The sequence below is a fragment of the Solanum dulcamara genome, chromosome 4 (genome assembly GCF_947179165.1).
Source record: "Solanum dulcamara chromosome 4, daSolDulc1.2, whole genome shotgun sequence".
Lineage (NCBI taxonomy): Eukaryota > Viridiplantae > Streptophyta > Magnoliopsida > Solanales > Solanaceae > Solanum > Solanum dulcamara.
In genome coordinates this window covers 41504185-41519788 of record NC_077240.1, presented here as the reverse complement: position 1 = coordinate 41519788, position 15604 = coordinate 41504185, and positions in this window count along the sequence as shown.

The following is a 15604-nucleotide window of genomic DNA, read 5'->3' as shown; positions in this document are numbered from 1 at the left end:
GTTATCCAATTGAACTGACTCATATCGGAGAACATGGGACTCATCAGGAATATACGAAGAAGCATAGAAGTATGGAAAATCAGATGAATAGCTAAAAATGCACAAGGTAAGGCCAACTCATAAGTAACATCATTAATAGTACAAAGAATTTCAAATGGCTCTATATAATTGGGGCTAAGCTTGCCCTACCTCCCAAACCTCATTACACCCTTCATGGGTGACACTCGAAGGAAAACCCGATCACCAACTCCCAATCTCAAAGGACAGTGCCTACGATTAGCATTATTCTTATTCCTGCTTTGAGCTGATCTAAGCCTATCATGAATCACCTGAACTCTATCCAAAGCCTCCCAAAGAAAATCATTACTACTTGGCATAGGATCTAAAGCTTCAAACCAACAAATAGGAGAGTGACAACGCCTACCATATCAGGCCTTGAAGAGAGCCATCTGAATACTCGAATGGTAGTTTTTGTTATACACAAACTCTTCTAAGGCTAAGAATTAGTCCCATTGACCCCTAAATTTCAATACATATTCCCGCAACATATCCTCTAAAACTTGAATAGTATGCTCTGACTTCCCATCGGTTTATGGATGAAAGGTTATGCTAAGGTCAACTCAGGTGCCCATATCCTCTTGAAAGTTCATCCAAAAGCAAGGAGTGAATTGAGAACCCCTATCAGATATAATGGACTCTGACACTCTATAGAGATGAACTACCTCTTAAATATATACATGAGCTAACCTCTCGACATAGAAAAAAGACTAAATTAGGATAAAATGTGTTAATTTCCTCAATCAATCCATCATAATGCTATCAACATGCCTATAAATCTAAGGAAACCCATAACAAAGTCCACAATGATGCGCTCCTATTTTCACTCTGGAATAGGCAATCTTTAGAACTCAGCACCAGGCCTCAAATGCTCGGCCTTCACCTATTGACAATATAAGCAATGGGACACATAGTCTAAAACATCTCTCCTCATACTACTCCACTAGTAATGTTGTTTTAAATAATGATACATCTTCACCGTGCCCTGATGGATAGAGTATCTGGAATCATGGGCCTTGAGAAGAATCAACTATATCAAGTCTCCAACTCTAGGAATACAAAGGCGACCATCAAATCCCAGAATACCATCTACATCTAAGGTAGCCTTCTCTGCATCACCTCACAAAACCTAATCTTAAAGAGCTACCAAATTATCATCCTTAAATTGTCAACAATGAATCTGTTCTAAGAGTGTTGACTGAACTCCAACATAGGCTAGAAACCATCTAGAATCTAAAATATCAAGGTAAATCATCATATTGGTTAAAGACTGAATGTCCAAAGCCATAGGTCTCTCTAAATCTAAAAAAAAGGATAGACTACCCATAATCATCGCCTTCAGGCCAATGCGTCTATTACCACAATCACCTTGCTCGAGTGGTATAGAATAGAGAGGCCATAGTCCTTCAGGAGCTCAATCTACCTACAGTGCCTTGAGTTGTGGTCCTTCTAACTCAGGATGTACTAAAGACTCTTATGATTGGTGTAGATCTCACATCTGACCCCATATAGGTAATACCTCCAAATCTAACATGCAAAAACTACTGCTACCAACTCTAAGTCATGAGTGGGGTAGTTGCACTTGCGAACCTTAAGTTTTCTAGGCACATAAGCAATCACACTGACTTATTGCATCACTGCACAACCCAAACCAATGCTAAATATATCACAATATACTGTGAATCCCTTGCCTTCAACTAGAAGAGTCAAAATAGGAGCAATAGTAAGCAACTCTTTGAGTTTCAGAAAGCTCAACGCATATTGATCTAACCACTCATAAGGAACATCAAGGCGAGTCAATCGAGTCAAAGGTGCTATAATCATTTAGAAGCCCTAAAAAAACCACCTGTAGTAACCAGCTAACCCAACCAAGCTCTAAATCTCAGTAATCGAGGTGGGTCTAGCCCAATCACTAATAGAATCAATTTTCACCGGTTCAACCATAATTCCATCCTTGGACTCCAAGTGCCCTAACAATGATATAGACTTAAGCCAGAACTCACACTTTGTGAACTTGGCATAAAGTTGTTGATCTCTCAAAGTCTGGAGTACCATCCTTAAATGCTATTCATGATCCCCCCTGCTCTACGATACCAAAATGTCATCAATGAACACAATAATGATGGAGTCTATATAAGGCCTAAAAACACTCATCATCAAGTCCGCAAATACTACAAAGGCACTAGCCAGCCCAAAATACATCACTAGGAACTTATAATGGTCGTAATAAATCTTAAAAGCTTTCTTTTAGAGCACTATAATGATGTGACACCACTATTGTACCTACATCGACAACCCACTTCTTCTTTAACAACTCTTTCACAAAATTTGCATACCTCGATATTTTGTAAGAAGGCATCCACCAATAGTATATTCACGAATAATTTTCTAAAAAAGTCAACAAACTTCTTGCATTGATTGTCCTCCTTTTTCATCAACCTTTAGAGATAAAGAGGTGTACACTTAGGCATCGAGCCCTTTTCACTTTTGTGTTGCCCGACTTCCTCGACTTCAGTTATCATATGGGAAGGTATCACGACCCGACCTAGGGCCTAGTCGTCTCACGATAATCAAAACCCCGAAAGGCTCAAACCAAGCCTTTTTACATATCATTAAGCATACATAAGATTAAGTAAATACGTAAATAACATAGAAAGAGTCTAAATCATGAATCATAGAAGAAGAAGAATATAACTTGACTACATAGACTCTATAACATTTGACAAATAATGCCTTTACTACTTTAAGATGGGAGGGGGATAAGACATGTCCCTAGCTCACCCTCAATGCGAATATAACAAAGTCTTTGAAAAAAAGTTACAACTTATAACTAGTCCTCGGTAGATGAGGACTCACCAAAACTCTACTGATGAGAAAGCTTAAGTAGGCACATGTGGGAATATGATCCTTAGCCCCTACATTATGAGACAATGTACGAAACAATATGCATTAGTACGTTTGAATGTACTAAGTATGTGGGCATGCCATGCAATGTAAATCATAGGATGCAATGATCAAAGAACGTACATGATGAACAGGATAAGCAAAGTCGTGAGAAAACTATAATGATCAAAGCGTTTAAAGGACATAGTTGAAATCATAAAAGAACATAAGAAAAGTATACATATGTGGGATAGAAACCATAATCGATAATAAGACCATGCGAGCTATAAGATGGAATCCCAATACCTCCTCATACAACGGAATAAGGGGAATCTACTTGCAAAGGTATCCGCTAACTAGGCCATAAAGGCAATCCTACAGTGGCACATAATTATGAGATAAGAGACTTTATATAGGGGCCCCGTAGGTCGAGCCCAAATCTCAAGTCATCATTCGCTGTTAAGTCAAATTCCATGGAATGCATAACATAATAATCATACTTAACATATATCGTAAACTTGTTCATAACCTTCATAATTCATAGAATAGCTCATTTTTCATATCATACTTGAAATATGAGTATAGGCCTTTCAACCTCACAATATCATACATGCATAATTCATGTCATTAGGTTCCGAGGTCATAAATTAAGGATCCTAATTCACCTTTCTTCATAACTTGCATGAAATTCATAACTTTAACATAATTGTCATCCATGATCATAATTCATACTAAAATTTAGAGTAAAACTCATATACATAGTCCATTTGGATGAAAACCATAAGAATACTTGAAATTATTGAACTCTATAATCATATTTCATGTATATCATTATTGAAAATAGCTCCATGCATGGGCATTCACAATTCAACTTGAAATCATGTGATTTATGTAGAAACATACTTATAATGATCATTGATAATGATTAAAAATGTACTTAAAATAGCCCAACACAATTCATCAAAATTAGAGTTTAAAGATAATGAAATTTCATGAGATATTTGAGGAAAACCTTGGGACTCCATGGATCAATCTCCACATACCTTGGTAAAAATCGACTTAGTATGGAAGATGAAACCTTGATGAACTTGAAACCCTAGATTGAATTTGTAGGAGAAGCATAAGAGAGAATTTAGAGTTTTGCCTTGGGGAAATTTTGAAGAATGAATTGAATAGGAGGGGAATTTGAAGAATTGGATATATAAAGACTTTGAACTTGTCCATAAAAGTGTCTATGTTCATTGAATCAAACTTTGGAAAATACATGAATATCCTTCATTAAAACTGAACTTTGGACTTACGGATTGGATTTTACGACCCGTCCTCAAGTCTACGACTCATAGACTTGAGTCATCGTGCAGGTCCTGAATTTCATGGGATTTTGGGAGCTACTGAAGTTATTTCTATGAGTCGTTTCTATGACTCATTATCGTGATTACGATTCATCAACTCGACTCGACCTGCAGGTTTAAAAACCTGTAAATTTGAGAGTCTTTGAAGTTTTGGTATGACTGGTCGAAAGAATTATGACTCGTCTTGAAGAGCCATAAGAACTTTCTAAAGTTTTACCTTGAACAAGCACAAAAGCTCTCTCTACGACTTGTCTCTACTGGCCGTAGAAACCTTTACGATTTATAGAGTGACTCGTGGTCTTAAAATCAGTCCACATTTTGGAAATTTATCCTTGATTGTAACTTTTCAACTTCTAATGTCTTACAATATCTTCCCTTTGGGAACATTCATCCTCGAATGAGATTAAATTAACATAGGAAAGACACGGAAAGAGGACTAGCAACCCAACATGAATATAATAACACCTTAAAATGCATAGAACATGAGATTTTCAATCTTAACATAAATCATGACTTAAAATCAACTTTCATGAACATGCATGCATATGAATGACATTGGAGGAATTAAATACGTGGGAGTACATAGGAGGAACTAGATATGTGGGAGTTCAATCGATTTGAATACGAACAACTTACTACCTTAGTCTTGAGTAGAGGGAAAGAGATATGGATAACACTTTATCATGTCCGCTTCAACTTCCCATGTAGCACTCTCTACTTGTTGATTTCTCCACAACACCTTGACGGACATAACCTCCTTGTTTCTTAACCTCTTCACTTACCGGTCTAAAATTTCCATTGGAACCTCCTCATAAATCAAGCTCTCTCCAACGTTCACATTTTCCAATGACATAATCAAATTTGGATCACCCAAAAATTTTCTCAACATGGACATATCAAAAACCGAGTGAACCATAGCCAACTCAAATGCCAAGTCCAACTTGTATGCTACCTTGCCAATGCGTATCAATATTATATAGGGTCCAACATATCTAGGACTCAATTTCCCCTTCTTACCAAATTAAATTACACCCTTCATGGGTGAAACCTTCATATAGACCCAATCATCCACCACAAATTCAGGCTCTCTTCTTCTAGTATCTGAATAGGACTTTTGATGACTTTAAGCCATCTTCAATCTTTCTCTTATAAGCCTTACCTTCTCCATTGAATCTACTACCAAATCGAGACCAATCAATGTTATCTCACCTACTTCAAACCATCCCACTGGGGACCTACATCTTCTTCCATACAAGACTTCAAAAGGAGTTATTTGGATGCTAGAATGATAACTATTATTGTAGACGAACTCAATCAATGGGAAATGTTCATCCCAACTTACTTTAAAATCAATCATACACGCCCTCAACATATCCTCCAAAGTTTGGATCATTCTTTTGGCTTATCCATCGGTTTGAGGATGAAACGCGGTACTTAGCTTAACTTTCATGCCAAGACCTTTTTGAAGAAACCTTCAAAAATATAAGGTGAATTGAGTACCTTTATCCAATATAATGGACATGGGAACATCATGAAGCTTTACCAATTGATGAATATATAAATTAGCATAATATTCAGCACCATAAGAAGTCTTAACGAGTAGAAAATGTGCCGACTTAGTCATTCGGTCCACTAAAATCCAAATAGAATCATGTTGCCTTCTAGTACGAGGTAAACCCGTCACAAAGTCCATATTGACATCTTCCACTTTCAAGTAGGAATCTCAATGTCTTGAGCTAAACCTCCCAATTTTTAATGCTCAACTTTAACTTGTTAACAATTTGGAAACTTATCCATGAATTTCACTATGTCCTTATTCATACCTTTCCACCAATACACTTCCCTCAAATCATGATACATCATGGTCGATCCTGGATGGATCGAATACTGAGAACTATGGGCCTCATTTAATATCAACTCTCTTAACTCATCAATATTAGGAACACATAAATGACCTTGGTAGCGAAGTACCCCATAGAAAGCCACAATGGCTTTTTTGGCAACCGACTTCTTCAATTCAACCAAAACTGGATCATGGTTTTGTTTGGCCTTAATATTCGCCACAAGAGACGAATTTTGAACCATTATGCACAAGAACACCCCCATCATTTGAATAAACCAACCACACACCTAAATATGCCAATCTATGAACATCTTTAAACAACTCCTTCTTACCTTCATCAATAAGAGCAACATTATTCATGGACAACCGACTAAGAGCATCGGCCACAATATTTGTCTTACCCTAATGGTACAATACGCTCATATCATAGTCCTTTAGAAGTTTAAGCCACATCCTTTACCTAAGATTTAAGTCCCTTTGGCTAAACACATATTGCAATATTTTATGGTCGGTAAACATATCCACATGCACCCCATAAACATAATGATGTCAAATTTTCAACGCAAACATAACCACCGCAAGTTCAAGAACATAGGTTGGATAGTTCCATTCATGGACATTAAGTTGTCTAGAGGCATACTCTATGACCTTACCATGTTGCATCAAAATACTACCCAAACCAACCTGTGAGGTATCACAATAAAAAATGAACCTATCCACACCTTAGGGCAATGTCAAAATAGGAGACGACGTAAGACGATCCTTCAATATTTGGAAACTCTTCTCACATTCATTCGACCATTGAAACTTCACTTTGTTTTGGGTCAACCTGGTCAAAGGTGAAGAAATAAAGGAGAACCCTTCAACAAACCTTCTATAGTATCCGACCAAGCCCAAAAAGCTTCTCATATACGAAGGAGACCATGGTCGAGACCAATTTTTCACCGCCTCTATTTTCTTTGGATCAACCTTAATCCCATTACCGGACACCACATGACTAAGAAATGCAACTTCCCTTATCCAAAATTCGCACTTACTAAACTTGGAAAATAATTTCTTATCTCTTAATGTTAGCAATACAATCCTCAAATGACCCATATGATCTTTCTCATTTCGAGAGTAAATTAAAATGTCATCAATAAACACCACCACAAGCATGTCCAAGTATGACTTAAAAATATGATTCATCAAATCCATGAACATAGCGGGAGCATTAGTCAAACCAAACGATACTATAAATTTAAAATGACCATACCTTGTTCAAAATGCCATTTGGGGAATATCACATTCCCTTAGCCTTAGTTGATGATAACCAAAATGGAGATCAATCTTACAGAAGTAACTTGCCCCTTGAAATTGGTTAAACAAATTATATATCCTCAGGATTGGATATTTGTTCTTTATGGTGACCTTATTCAATTGTTAGTAGTCTATACACATTTCGAGTGAGCCATCCTTATTCCTCACAAACAACACGAGAGCAACCCATGGTGAAATACTTGGCCTTATGAAACCCTTTATCCAATAAATCCTTCAATTGCTCTTTCAACTCCTTAAGTTCCGCCAGAGTCATATAGTAAGGAGGAATAAAAATAGGTTGAGTATCTGGAAGGAGATCTATGCCAATGTCAATTCCCCTTTTGAGAGGTACACTAGGCAAATCATCGAGAAACTCATTAACTATAGGAACCAACTCAAGAGTAGGAGTTTCAAAATCAACATCCCTAACCCACATTATATGGTAAATTCACCCTTTGGAAATTATTTTACTGGGCCTTAAGACATGAAATGAATCGATCCTTAACCATTGAATCACTACCCTTCCATTCAAGAATAGGCTCATTAGGAAATTGAAATTTAACCCTATGGGTTATACAATCAATAGATGCATAAGAGTCATGTAACCAATCCATACCAAGAATAATGTCAAAATCATTCATGTCTAATTCAAAAAGATCACAAGGGATAACTTTATGCAAAACTGACACGGGATAATTTTTATAAACTCTCTTGGCTAAAACCGAATCACCAATGAGAGTATAAACCGAAAAAGGCTATAACAACACTTCAGGGCAAACATTGAATCTCATAGCAAGGTAAGGGGTAACAAAAAACAAGTTGACATCAAAGTTAAAGACCTGTAACATACCCATGACTACATCAGGAATCTCATCCACATCTTGCCTAGCATGAAGAGCGTAGAATTGGTTGTTGTATTGGCCACCATTTTGATGAGCTTGGGCACCTTTTTGCACATGGCCTCCTTGAGGACGACTTTCCCCATCTTTGTTGGCGACATAAGGCCACTCGGATTGCTTATGGCCCACCTTGCCATAGCCATAGCAAGCACCCATTCCCATCAAATACCTTTCTCCATGATTCTTCCCATATTTAGAACATTTGGAAAATGAAGGGCTACTAGCATTCACACCTCTTGAACTTTAAGGCATGCCACCCTATCTTTAACAAACTTTTTTCTCGATCCTTGGCCTTATTGAGAATGGCCACTACCAGTCCTAGCATTTGAGAACCCACCTTCATACCGGACCCTCCTAGAGTCTCTCATTCTCATATATTTGAGTTTCTCTCCCTCAATTTGTTCAGAAAAAGCCATGAGCCAAGATATATCCATATCCTTAACAAGCATAGTGGTATAATATTCCTTGTTAACCAAATTGGACACCCCCGATATGAATTAGCTCATTCAATCACAAGGATCAGCAACCAATGAAGGAGCATACTTAGATAGCTTAGTAAACTTGAGGGCATAGTCCCTCATACCCATGTTGCCTTGCCTAAGATTTATGAGCTCTAATATTTTGCCTCTCTTAACTTAAGAGGGAAGATTCGATCAAGGAAAGCAAGCTTGCAAGCTTCCCAATTAATAAGACTTCCATCAACCCTCTCTATCTTCCATTGAGTATACCAAACTTGACCAACACTCTTAAGTTGGTAGGCCACAAACTCCACTTTCTTTTCTAAAGTTACCCTCATAATACTCACTATCTTATCCACCTCATCAATGAATTCTTATGGATCCTCATCAAATTTCTAACCATTAAATTTGGGAGGATTCATTATTGAAAATTCCCTCACTCTAGAGGCTTGAGTAGGAGCATAAGAAGGAGATGTAACCCCTTGGTTTGCCACTACTTGGGCTAGCATGGTGGTAACAGTCCAGAACTCTGCATTAGTCACTTGGTCGGGTAGGGGTCCATTGCCTTGAGGGACCAGAAGAACTTGGTCCTCATTAGCATTGATCCCTATTTGCATACGTGCTTTTCTTGGAAGCATTTTTTGAAAAATCACAAAGTACAATCATTAGAGAAAGGGAGTCTTCGAGTAGACTCTATCACACGACATAGATCATGAAAGAAGTGAGGATATTCTAAAATGTCTTATAGCCTCCTATTTATAGATGTGGCATGCTTCACAACCATTAATAAGACTCTACCTGACGCGGCATGTTGGACTCCCCTAGAACATCTTAAATCTTGTGCTCTAATATCAAGTTTGTCACAACCCGACCTAGGGCATAGTCTTAATACGGAGATCAAAACCCCAATGGGATGCAATCAAGCCTCTTGACATATCTTTAAACATATATAAGGTAAATTAAACAAGGAAATAACATAGAAAGAGTCTAAATCATGAATCATAAAAGAAGAATGTAACTTGACTGCATAGATTCTATAATATTTGTCCAACAATGCCTTTATTACTTTAAGATGGGTGGTGACTAAGACATGTACCTAGCTCACCCTCAATGCAAATATAACAAAGTCTTTGAAAAAAAGTATCAACTTATAACTAGTCCTCGATAGATGAGGACTTACCAAAACTCCGCTAATGAGAAAGCTCAACTAGTAAAATGTAGGAATGTGATCCTCAACCCCTACATTATGAGACAATGTAGGCAACAATAAGTGTTAGCAAGTTTGAATGTACTAAGTTTGTGGGCATGCAATGCAATGTAAATCATAGGATGCAATGATCAAAGAACATGCATGATAAAGAGGATAAGTAAAGTCGTGAGAAAACCATAATAATCAAAGCGTTTAAGGGACATAGTTGAAATCATAAAAGAATATAAGAAAAGTGTATATATATATATATATGTGTATATAGGATAGAAACCATAACCGATAATAAGATCATGTGAGCTATAACATAAAATCCCGATGTCTCTCTATACAAAGGAGAAAGGGGAATCTACTTTCCAAGGTAGACTCTAACCCGCTAGGTGGGTCATGTACAAACGCTATAGGTGGATCTACTAGCTAGTCCATAAAGGCAATTATACGGTGGCACATAGTTATGAGATAAGAGATTTTATACAAGGACCTCGTAGGTCGACCCCCACCTCAAGTCATCATTCGGTGCTAAGTCAAATCCCACAGAATACATAACTTAACAATCATACTTAACATATATCTTAAAATTATTCATAAACTTCATAAATCATAGAATAGCTCATTTTTCATATCGTACTCGCAATGTGAGTATAGGTCTTTCAACATCACAATATCATAGTTGCATAATTAATGTCATTAGGTTCCTGGGTCATCAATTAAGGATCCTAAGTCACCTTTCTTCATAACTTGCATGAAATTCATAACTTGACATAATTGTAATCCATGATCATAATTCATACTTGAATTTATAGTAAAACTCATATACATAGTCAATTTGGACAAAAACCATAAGAATACTTAAAATCATTGAACTCCATAATCATACTTCATGTATATCATTATTGAAAATAGCTTCATGCATGGGCATTAACAATTCAACTTGAAATTATATGATTTATATAGAAGCATACTTATAATGGTCATTGATAATGATTAAAAACATAATTGAAGCAGCCCAACACAATTCATCAAAATTAGAGTTTAAAAATAATGAAATTTTATGAAATTTTTGAGGAAACTCTAGGGCCTCCATGGGTAAAAGGACCCCACAGACCAATCCCCACATACCTTGGTAAAAATTGACTTAGAATTGAAAGAAAACCTTGATGAACTTGAAACCCTAGCTTGAATTTGTAGAAGAACCTTGAGAGAGAATTTAGAGTCTTGCCATAGGTAAATTTTGAAGAATGAATTGAATAGGAGGGGAATTTGAAGAATTGGGTATATAAAGACTTTGAACTTGGCCATAAAAGTGTCTAGGTTCATAGAATTGAAATTTGGAAAAAACATGAATACCCTTCATTAAAACTAAAATTTGGATTTACGAATTAGACTGTAGGACTCATCCTCAAGTCTACGACTCATAGACTTGAGTCATCGTACAGGTCCTGAATTTCTTAAGATTTTGGGAGCCTCTGAAGATGTGTCTACAATTTATTTCGAAGAATCGTTATCGTGATTATGAGTCATCAACTCGACTCATCCTGTAGGTCTGAAAACCTGCAAATTTGAGGGTCTATGAAGTTTTTGTACGAGTCACTGTTATGACTCGTCGAAAGAATTACAACTCATCCTGACGAGTCTTAGGACCTTTCTGAAGTTTTACCCTGAACAAGAACAAAGGCTCCCTCTACAACTCATCTCTATAAGTTGTAGAAACCTCTACGATTCGTAGAGTGACTCATGGTCTTGAAATTAGTCCACATTTTGGAAATTTCTCCTTGGTTCCAACTTTTCGAGTTTCAGGGTCTTACAGAAGGAGTATCTTCCTTTTATTTCTCTACACATGGGTCCTCATCTTTCACCACATTAGTGTCTTCGCAACTTGGTATGAGTGCACTCGACTTCACTATATCCTCTTTCTTCTCATTCACCACCTTTTTAAATTCAATTCTCACACCCCCCAAGCACTCATCTACTTCTCATTGAAATAGTCATGCAATGGCTACCATTTTTGGAATTTAGAAGGGTATCACTTGGAAGAGTACCACTCATCCTTGGATTTCTATTTGATGAGAGGTGATTCATTTTTGCCTCCAAATGCTTCATCAAAGTTGAATGTGAGCTCATGGTTTCAGTAAAGTTAGATACATTATCCTTTAGCTCTTTCACCCTATTATCAGTAGATTTGACCCTCTTTAAGACTCAATCAAACAAATATTTAATTTTTAAACTAATAGGTGATAACGCTCAACTATACTTTATAATTAAAGTATGGGCAGTAGTATGCAAAACTAATACCCAAGTTTATGAGTCGGAGTCAACCACATGGATTAGCTAAAGAATTACACTCTATTCAAATGTCAATTCAAGACTAATAAGCACATAGTTATCAAAATAATGCACAATGGGGGAAAAGGGTAACACAAAATTTTATTCAAAACTACAAGTATCAAGTCCACTTAGGCAACACAAACAAAGATTCAACAAGTTAGAAATAACTAGGGCGGTGCAATATCAATGGGGCTTCAGCTCAATAGGCACTAATCAACTAGTTCCAAATTAATTAACACATGGATAATATTTGGTCAACACTATATCAAATATTCTCTCAAACTAATGGATATGTGTATCTCGGGTTCTTCTGAACACCAATACCATGCATACAAAGTACCAAACATTGCTTGAATGGGTTAGAGTATCTCTAGATCTAACTCTGAAATGAGAAATCAATCAAAGTCAACTTTTTACAGATTCTATTTTATGGCTATCAACCCTTGTACCTTTATTTATAATTACATGACCATGAAAAGGCACAAATGTTAGCCAAAATTCACATTTAGAAAAATTTAGCATACAACATGTCCTCCTAGAGAGTCTGCAATACAATTCTCACATAATTTTTATGCTCAGCCTCATGTCGCAAATAAATCAAGATGTTATCAAGGAAGACGATCACAAACACATCAAGAAGGGATTAAATACTATATTCATCAGATCCAAAGGCTTCTAAGGAATTAGTAAGTGCCTGTTTGGCCTACCCCAACTTATTTTTTAGCTTATAAGCTATTTTCAGCTTATAAGATGCTTTAGATAAGCAAAGTTAAATAGACCCTATTATTTTTTGAATTTATTTTAAGCACAAAATGGCTTTAAGTTAGTCAGTCAAACATTAAAAAAATGTTGAAACAACGTATAATCAACTTATAATCCAATCCAAATGGGCTCAAAGTCCAAATTAAAATCACTAGAAACTCATAATAACCATCTCGAGTCCTAAAAGCAGTCTTAGGGATATCAACTTCTCTAACTCATAACTAGTGGTATCCAGACCTTAAATCAAATTTGGAAAAGCACTGAGCTCCCTACAACTAGTCTAATAAATCATCAATTCTGAGGAGTGGATACTTATTATTAATCATTACTTTGTTCAACAGTCTATAGTCAATGCCCATTCGTAAAGATATATCCTTCTTCCGTACAAACAATACTGGTGCACCCCACGGTGATATGATAGATTGTATGAAATCTTTCTCGAGCAGATCTTTCAACTGCTCTTTCTACTCTTTAATTTTGCTGGAACTAAAATTACACCTCTCTAAAGAAGTATAAAAAGGTTGTTGATCAAATATTAAACCTAATAAAGGTTGGTCGATCTCACAAGAAATATGGTTTAGACTTAGGTTAATCATTTATTAATTTTTTCATAATCATATCATTTCCTTAAGGGGGTTGTATAAAAATAATTAATTGATTCGATTGTTAGTATCAAGTAACAAAGTAATAATTGAATATGATTGATTTCCTTGACCTTGGTGCCAGGAACCCTGATCGGAAGCTTGGGCATTAGTCCAAAAAACCCATGTTTGCTCATTCACATAGTATGCATCTTCCTCATATCAAAAATCATCATGTATTGGTGCCTCTACCTTGTTGTTCTATTGCATTGACTTTTTCAAAACCCAAGTTTTTGAATGCCAATTTAAATTCAGTTCTCAATTGTGCTATTTCTTTGAGTACTTCTTCATTTGCTATTTTTTAATTCTGGTTATTACCAACCGCAAAAGAGCTCCTCCTGGTTTTGGTTTTCCTATTACTCCATGATTTGTTTGTTTTTAGCAACACTGTCAATTTTCTCATAAGCTGTTTCTATGAGTGCTCCTCTAGTGATAGTTTCTACCATAACTTTCCCATTGTCATTTAGTGCTCTGTAAAATATCTCAAGAAGCGACTCATCAGTGATTCTATGACTTGGCACACTTATTAAATACTTTAAAAATTATTTCCAAGCAGCACTAATAGACTCTCTCGGCATTTTTTGGAAATTATTAATCCTATTCTTCATCTTCAGTTTCTTTGACAACGGGAAGTATATTTAGATAAAAGCTCCATGTAATTACTCACAAGTAGTGATGGATTTGTATGGAAGCTTAGGCAACCCCCGTCGTTCGCCCATAATTAAAATTCCATTTTTTTGAATAAATGATTGGCCCAAGTTGTTGCATCACCAATAAGCGATAATGGGAACACTCACATCTAATGACGTCCATGTTTAAGTTTGGGTTACCAACACTTCTCTTACAGACATACACCACATTATTGAGATGAGTGTATTGATCTTCAGATGGCAAGCCAATAAATAATCCTTGACTGTGGAGCATCTGAATCAAACTACTTGAAACATTGAACTTTGCTCCAGCAGGCAATGGAGGTAACAAAATGGCACCACTAGTCCGAATGGTATCATAATTTACCCCATAATTATTTCATATGCCAAAATCAGGTCGTTATTTGGATGGACAACATTCTATCATTATTGGTTGGTTGTTGAGAAAATATTATTGTGGATGTTGAAGAGGATTTTGATATGCATCATATACTTGCATTCTGAGCCATTCAGTGACTTCTTCAGTTTCATGACCACAGTTGTTTGCCATTCTCCTTAGTGCTCTCTAAATTTCGCAATTAAATAGAATTAGGGAAATTTCGCAACTAACTACACCCAACTGGACACCCATAAGCCCAGCCGGAACACTCGTGCATAAATTAAAATAAAAATATGAACGAAACCCCATAAGCCCGCTGAGTACATAAAATATCTAGAACTACCAAGGCTAGGGACCAAGAATCTGTAATGCCAAGAATCAAAGGACCATATCCTTTTCGAATCAAGAATCTCCAAGAATCGATGGACCAGGAATGCTTTAGGGGTCAAGGCCGGAACTAGGACCCAGATGCTCACTCAAGTATTCAAGGTGGTTGAGGCCAAGGCTGGGTACCCAGATGCTCGCCATAATGCATCAGTATGGTCAAGCCCAGGGCTGGGTACCCAGATGCTTTCCATAACATATCGATACAGTCAAGGTCGGGGCTAGGTACCCGGATGCACGTCATACTAGTAAGTCGGCAGAGGTCGAGGTTAGGTACTCGGATGTTCTATGATGAAAATTTAGAATAGAGGTCGGGGCTGGGTGCTCGGATGTTCATAGATGATTATCCCAAGGTGCCGAGTATTCTCCTTTCCAATTGGATGATAATAGTTCTGACAATCTCCTTCCCAATGAGTCAATTGGTATGCTGCCAAAGCTCAAACCAGAGCCAAAATAGAACGCTCC